Source organism: Periplaneta americana, chromosome 12 (genome assembly GCF_040183065.1).
Source record: "Periplaneta americana isolate PAMFEO1 chromosome 12, P.americana_PAMFEO1_priV1, whole genome shotgun sequence".
NCBI lineage: Eukaryota > Metazoa > Arthropoda > Insecta > Blattodea > Blattidae > Periplaneta > Periplaneta americana.
This window is the reverse complement of record NC_091128.1, coordinates 97,383,942-97,392,035: the sequence shown is the minus strand read 5'-3', so window position 1 is coordinate 97,392,035 and position 8,094 is coordinate 97,383,942.

The following is an 8,094-nucleotide window of genomic DNA, read 5'->3' as shown; positions in this document are numbered from 1 at the left end:
GCCGGCCGACCGGGTAATAAGCGAATAACGACAAGGTTAAAAAAGGAAGATCTCCTTTTAAAGTTTTCGCCCAAAGCCAGCAATTTTTATGATTGATGCAAGGAACGGTTTTGTGAAGGGTAAAAGTGAAATCGACCCTTATTATGTATTTTATAATAGAAAATTCGTCATTGCACAGATTGGTTTATAAGCGACTACTGAACGGTGTGTTCTTTAAAAAAACATTGTCAACCATAAATTTCCTTTACAGAGAATTAAGCCCTGTTTACCTGTCTGGTTAGTGTTGAATTGTGCCTTTTTAAATAAAATTACATTCAGAGGGTACTCGTAAACGCAAGTGTAGTATATTTAACCTAAATTACTTGGCGCACAATAGAGTATTATTGCAGTTCCCATTGGCCATGTGGCAAGGAATTGGTTTGCGTGTAGAAATGGCTGCGATCACAACAATGGTCTAAGTTGTCGCATAGCAACATGTGCTCCTGTCTGTCACTATGTAATTAACGGGAAGGCTAAATCCGAAACAATGGAGCATCGAGGGAATACAGACACCACTATACGTAATCATAATGCTATCTAGAAGGAGATGTGCCAATGAATTCCAGTGCCAAGATAGGACTTGTTTCCTGCCTTTTTATCGTACGGGTTGTTTCTCTCCTGTCTGCATTGACGGGGTGGGGGGGGGGAGGTTCTTTCTTGTCACCGTTTCTACTTAATCTTCTATCTCTTTCTTTTCACCTTATTCTGGAAGAGACCTTGGCGTGTCGTGCTGTGTCTATCGTGATAATTCTTCTTTTCCTTTTTAAAACTGGTCAAGTCAGCAACATTTTTGTTGGTGAAGAATTTCACGTGTGTTTTTTTTAGCCATATTACATGAGCGGTCTGTAGGACATTTGCATGGATAATACATCCTAGAATTGAGGTGACAAAAGACAAAACATATGGACTATTGTTAACTAGGGTTCAGGAATTATGGTTAACGACTTTTTTTGAACAATTTTGTCTTGCCCACATCATCGTGGTAAAGCGAAAGTAGACCGACATATGGTTTATTTCGTATTTTTCTTCGTTTTTGTCAGAGTTCCAGACAGACACAAGGTGGGATTTCCTAGACATGTGGTCGACACGGTTCCCTAATTTTACCCGAGCGAACATACAGGTTCTAGATACGAATATGGTGTAGGCCTCTGTAGCATAATCATTTTTACAGCAGAACATTTGGGAACTTAGTGCAATTTCGTAGCCTTATTTAGCGAGTTTTAAGCTGTAGGCCTAACAAGTATTTCAGCATTGTAATCTTTTAGATGAACAGAAAAGGGTTTGGGATTAAATTTTAGTGACATTGATGGTATTGATATTTTGGGCTAGTTCTTTTCGAGATATTACAGTTTCACTCGCTATAATTTAACAATTTTATACATTAACTTGTCTCCGTCACCACTATCATCATTACCATCATCACCACCATCATAATTTTCATCTCCTTCAATATACTCTAATTATCTTCTGCTATAATATCATCTCCTTCCATTCTGTAATTTTCTTCTTTTCTTCCTTCTTTCATTTCATAACCTGTGCTCATCCTTTCAACTCATCGTCTCTTTTCCTGTTTCATTCTGTTACCTCTACATTTCCTTATTTTTGTTTCAACACATATCCTTCTTCCCCTTGTTGCCTAAACTTTTCATCATACCTCTTATTCAATACCATCACCTGTTTTATCATCCTCATATTATTATCCCCTTTCACGCTAATACCTTCTTTTTCTCATATTATAATTTCTCATTCTGTCTTATCGCCTTTTCAATCTTTATTCTTCCATTTTCTTCTTTCTACATATTATCTCTTCGTTCTCCTGATCTTTCCTTCATGCTCCTTTCTTATTATAATATCCTCCATCTTATTCGTCTTTTATCTTACCCTTCCTTTCTTCCATAATATTTTCTTCTTATTTCGTCCTATACCATTTTCTTTTTCCATTACCCTCTTTTTATTCTCCTTCCATCATTATCATCTTTTCATCTGTCACTTCTTCCTCCTCTTCTTCCTTCTGTTTATTCCATCATATCTTCTTCCGGCCTTCATCACTTCCTTTTCATCTTCTTCCTCTTTCATCTTATCTTCTTTTTGTTCCATCATATTTCCTTTTCCTTCCAGTCTATCACTTCCTCTTTATTCTCATCCTCTTCTTTTTCCTCTTCAATCGTATCTCCTTCTTTATTGCATCATATCATCTCCTTTCACTTATCACTTTGTCCTCCTCTTCCTCCTATTCGTTTTCTGCTCTCTTCTTTCTCTTCCATCAGACCTCCTTATTTTTGTTTCCCATTTCTCCTTCCACTTATCACTTTCGTATCCTTCTTTCATCATTTCAACAATTTCTACTTTCATAAAATAACTTTAATCTTCACTTTGTTAAGGGGAGCAGGTACTGCCTATCTCGACAATGTTAAAATCACAGAATTCAGGTCCGCATAGCTCGGAAACTCCTTGAGATAGAAAAACAATTTTTACGACACTTATCAATCTTAAAGTCCTCTATTTTTTAAAACAAAATGTATTATTGTATATTTAAAATTGTGGTCTCAAAAAAATAACATGTGATTAAAATAAAAAAAAAATAGGTCACAATAAAAGTTTTTTTTATCAATTATAGGAATTGAATGTACTTAATGAAATTATTCTAATATATAGATAAAGGTTATAAATATAACATGTAAAAATTTCAAATCTCTATGTTCAATGGTTTCAGAGCTACGCGTACCTGAACTCTGTGATTTTAACATTGTCGAGATAGGCAGTACCTGCTCCCCTTAAACTATGAACGGAAATAAGTCTGAAGGTAAAGAAAGTACGAGAAGTATTCATTCATTTATTTGCTCAATGGCTGGTCCTTCACTGCAAACCCAGCATTCTCCAATCTTTCCTATTTTCTGCCTTCCTCTTTGTCTCCGCATATGATCCATATATCTTAATGTCATCTATCATCTGATATCTTCTTCAGCGCCGAACTCTTCTCCCGTTCACCATTCCTTTCAGTGCACCCTTCAGGAGGCAGTTTCTTCTTAGCCAGTGACCCAACCAATTCCTTTTTTTTCTTCTATACTAGTTTCAGCATCATTCTTTCTTCACCCACTCTTTCCAACGAGCTTCATTTTTTATTCTGTCTGTCCACTTCACACGTTCCATTCTTCTCCATATCCACATTTCATATGCTTCTATACACTTCGTTTTAATGTCCATGTTTCTGACCCATACAACGCGACACTCCACACGAAGCATTTTACTAATCTCTTCCTTAGTTCTTTTTTTCATAGGTCCGCAGAAGATGCTCCTTTTTCTATTAAAAGCTTGTAGATGGATAAAGGCGATGGTGGAATGGAAATGAGTGTAATAGAGAGGGAGATGGAAGATTGCCCCAGACAGCAGGTGTTTTTACCACCCCATTTTGTACGGTGGAATCACAGTGTAATGCTAGAGTTATTTCATTTCAATAAATTACACTCGTACTTCAATACGGTTGAAAAGTCTATTCGGTAGAGATTACAATATTCGTTTCTTGGAAGTGACGCAACTGTATGGAATGATAAATTCCAACTCCAGCGCATATTTATAAGATACTGATAAATTTTCTTGGAGTACGTTAAATTCGTTTTACTTTGTGAAGCTGGAAATGAATGTTGCCCTTACTCTTATTGTGTATGCATCTGTTTCTTAAGCGATTTACTGCCTGATTCTCCAGACAAGAGGAGAGGTGGAGGGGGGAGCAGAGATGTATGGGATGCTTTCAGTTTTTCAGTCTTTACTAAAAACCGGTTTCCCTTTTTAGAGTGTTGGTAGTTAATGTGTTGGTGGCTTGATCTACTTGGTGTCGAGCAGAAAAAGTGTCCCACAGAGCAGCACAAAGACAGCCCAACATCGCCATCAGATACCAACAGTATGCTTATTAAGAACTTCGTTAACCTTCCTGCCTGATGCCTGAGGGGTATGCGCAGCGCACCCATATTCATCCGTGTTCTTTTACGCGACTGGTGCTCATATCGGTTCTGAATGATTTATGATTTCCTGTGATATTGCTCCAAGCCGTTTTGCCTTCGGCGAGGCCCAGGCATGCTGCTGCAATGTAGGGAGTCACTTTCATTTGTTCTTTAAAGTCTGGTAACCTTGGAAACTCAATCTTAAGAATTAAAACACAATATTTTAGTATGCTAAAAAAATTATAGTCTCAAATCTAATTGAGTCGGAAGGTTTTGCGTAGGACTACGTCATACATAAGAAAATTTTGTTTTGAACTGCAATTCCAGACGGCCCAGGCATAAATTCGATAGTTGAGCTAGCCGCTGCTTTTTCACCGTTGAAACCATTTAACTCGCTCGGAGTTATAGTCCCGTCGCTCTTATTTCCGGCAGCCAATCACGTTGCAGGCCGGCTACGTTTAAACGTGTGCATTTTCTAAAGCTCGATAAATACTTAATATAATCGGCCCCCATTTTGGCTCTTTCGTTGGCGTTTGCAGAAAGCGCACTAGGACGTTATTTTCCGCTCAATTATTTGCTCAATTACAGTGAGTTTCATTTATTATCATAGGACCTACGACATTATAATGTTTAAAGGTGCGGCAAATAGATTCCTCGTCTGGTAGCTCGACAACGAAAGAACAAAAATGGCGAACGATACTACCTACGTAGACTTTATAGAGCCTTCACTTCCTAAGGCTTAAGCAAAGAGTAGGAGTCACACCGGGAAGAACAGCGTCGCCAATATAGTGACTTTGGGCTTGTTCGATTCCTTTTGACATATTCTTTTTTTTTTATTGGGTTATTTTACGACGCTGTATCAACATCTCAGGTTATTTAGCGTCTGAATGATATAAAGGTGATAATGCCGGTGAAATGAGTCCGGGGTCCAACACCGAAAGTTACCCAGCATTTGCTCATATTGGGTTGAGGCAAAACCCCGGAAAAACCTCAACCAGATAACTTGCCCCGACCGGGATTCGAACCCGGGCCACCTGGTTTCGCGGGCAGACGCGCTGACCGTTACGCCACAGGTGTGGACTTGACATATTCTTGATTCGTGTTGAGATTTTCGAAATTTATTAAATACGTTCATAAGCGGCATTGCATGGCATCTTCAAAATGTAAAAATGTAGCCTACTGGTAGATAATTAATTTCGCGTTAAATAAAGCAAATTCACATTTTATTAGGTAGCCTAGATCTCTTCCGGCGCTTTATGACGACACCAAACACGAATATGTTAATCAGAATTAGGCTTTTGGGTATGTTAATATCAACCGGATGCCGAGGTAGAATTATTCAATAGAATGCTACCGCGCGGCAGAAAAGTGACGTCAGCTTCGACTGGTGGAGAGTGGCGGAGACGCGCGCGACTTCGTTGCGCATTGCCTCTACGGGACTCATTGCCCTTTTATAATATTATAGTCAGTGCTGTAGTTGGATCGATACGCCGTACCGTCTAAAATATAAACTCGCTGTTACCGTACCGGAAAAAAATTAGACTCGAAATGGAGGATGTTAGCTATTTGGAAAACATTTTGATTTTGATATCTGGCATAAAAGTAGCGGCTGACATCTCATATCCTTCGTTGTTTTATCGAAAACCATGGTCTGACACTTCAGGTATAGTTGTGTTTTGTTAATTTCGAGCTTGCATACCGCCGTGGTAATTCTACTTATTTTGTGTTGTGCGAGGAATTCGCTCACCAAGAGCGACCGATGTGCTGATGCATTGTTGTGATGGAGAACCCAATTCGGTCCTTGCCTCAAGTTGGGTCTTCCTCGCATCCACAGTCACCATATTCTCCAGATCTTGCTCCAGCAGATTTCTACTTATTTCCAAAGGTCAAATCAAGGGACGACGGTTTGCGGCAGCCGAACAGGTGAAAATCCATGCGACAAGCGCTCTGTGGGAAGTGACCAAAGATGGGCTGCAGGAATGTTTAGGGAAGGGCTGCAGGAATGTTTAGGGAAGTGGTATGGACGCTGGCAGAAGTGTGTCACAGCCCAGGGAGCGTACTTTGAAGTTGGTGTTGTGTAAATGGTTATATTCCTTCTGAAAAAAAACTTATCTACACATGTTCGCACTGAGTCTATACGCCTGGAGAGTGGGTCACATACTACACGGACAAGGCAGAGAAGTTTCCGATAGAGCACGGCGTTGCTACCCGAAATTCCGTTACTTTCTGACTACTAATATAAATAATAATTAACACTAACTTTATGGCATGGCGCCTCAATAAATCTGCTACACTGATTTTCTAATTTCAAAACTTGTGTAGATGCCTTCCGCATAACACAAATTTTATGATGTGGCGCCTCAAGAATTCTGTTGCACTGATTCGCTAATTTTAAAACTTGCTAAGTCGTAATGCTAGCAATTTTCTAGAGGAGGAAATTTTCTTGCGTTCATGAATCTTGAGTCCAGTTACATATTATAGGTTATATTCCAATTTCAACTAAAGAATGTGAATGAGCATTACTGCAATGAATGATATCTGCATTAAGAAAAGGAATACTCTTCCTAAAAAGTGTTGGGTCACCAATGTCAGCGTTTAATTTCTCGCCTTATAATCAATTGTGGCTGCGATCTGGAAGGAGGTCTGCAGAGGCGATTTTGGAAAAAAAAAAAAAAGTGCAATACGAATCTATACAGAGTCTAATCTAACCGAGGACATTTCAACAATACCCCCTAAAATTTGTTTCCAACTACAGCACTGATTATAGTAGGCCTACCGTTACCACCGTTGCAAATCTGTCACTTTTAGCGCAGATCTTGTGATTAGTTTTTCGTATGGAATAAAATAAAATTTGTAATATGTTGGTTGCCTCTCTCATGTTCGAACATTGCAAAACACTAGAAGAAATCTCACTCCTCCCGAGAAAAACCCTCAACCTCTTATTTTCCCCACCTCTAATATCATTTCAATCGAACATGACTTCACGGAATCATAAGCCGGCACTCAGTTTCTGAGTTGTCAGAGGAGTATGAGTAACGACAGAACGACCCAAAGTGCTAATCTTTGAAACAAATGAAATAGAGTTTCTCTTTGAAAAGTAAGCATAAAACGTATACATTATTACCACAGTCTAGTATATACAGACACGAAGCTTGAGTTGTGAGGGTGCTAGGAACAATAGACTGTGCCGGTACTATTTCGTATTGTCTGTAATGAGGCGATATTAGCGATCCTAGTGGTTAGCAACTATCTATAGATGCATATTTACGACGTATTGAGCTTCGTGACTGTATATACTAGACTGTGTTATTACATTAGGACATGCTTAGCAGGTATTTACGGCAAGCTCTGAACTGTAAGTTTTAGTTATCCAAAAGAATTGTATGACGTTGAGGAGAGATACTTGAGATTCGTTAGCGTAACATGAGTTGAGCTTAAACACATCTTCATCTCCTGTGAGCCAAAGAGATAAAAGAACGTGTGAAATCTGAACTACATTGTGTTTAATGTTTCAAGTAGGCAATAGCATGCCTCTATATAGACCTAGCAAGAAAATAGCTTTTCTGTACACAAAGCAGAAGAGTTTAAGGTATTCATGTGTCCTTGATGTGGAAATTTACAGTTAGCAGCCAATATTTTTGAGAATTTTGTGAGAAAGAAATTAGGCTAGTCCAACATAGTCGGAGGAAGGGAAAATTTTTAAAATTTGTATAGCCGCTACGTGTGGCAGAATTGAAACTTCCTATGATATAAATGTGTAGTAATCTTTCAATTTCTGATCACTGACACTAGTTTGATCAGATATTGCATTCGTTGATTGTTGGCGGTGTAGAAACATTCACTAAATCGTTAACACTTTGTAATTCAACTTCAGAAGAGACGTTAAAAAATTATTTTTTCCTTGCCCTGCATTTGAATGGGTTGAGGAGAAACAGCAACCAGGTAATTTGTCCCAACCAGGACTTGAACTCAGGCCCGCTTGTTTACGGTCAGGCATATTAACCGTTACCCAGTGAATTGCTATTTCACTGGTATCTTAGAAAATTTTTGTATCTGATTCATCACATTGAATAACCTTTAACAGTATAATTTAGGGGAGAGTTGGGTAGTATCGGAC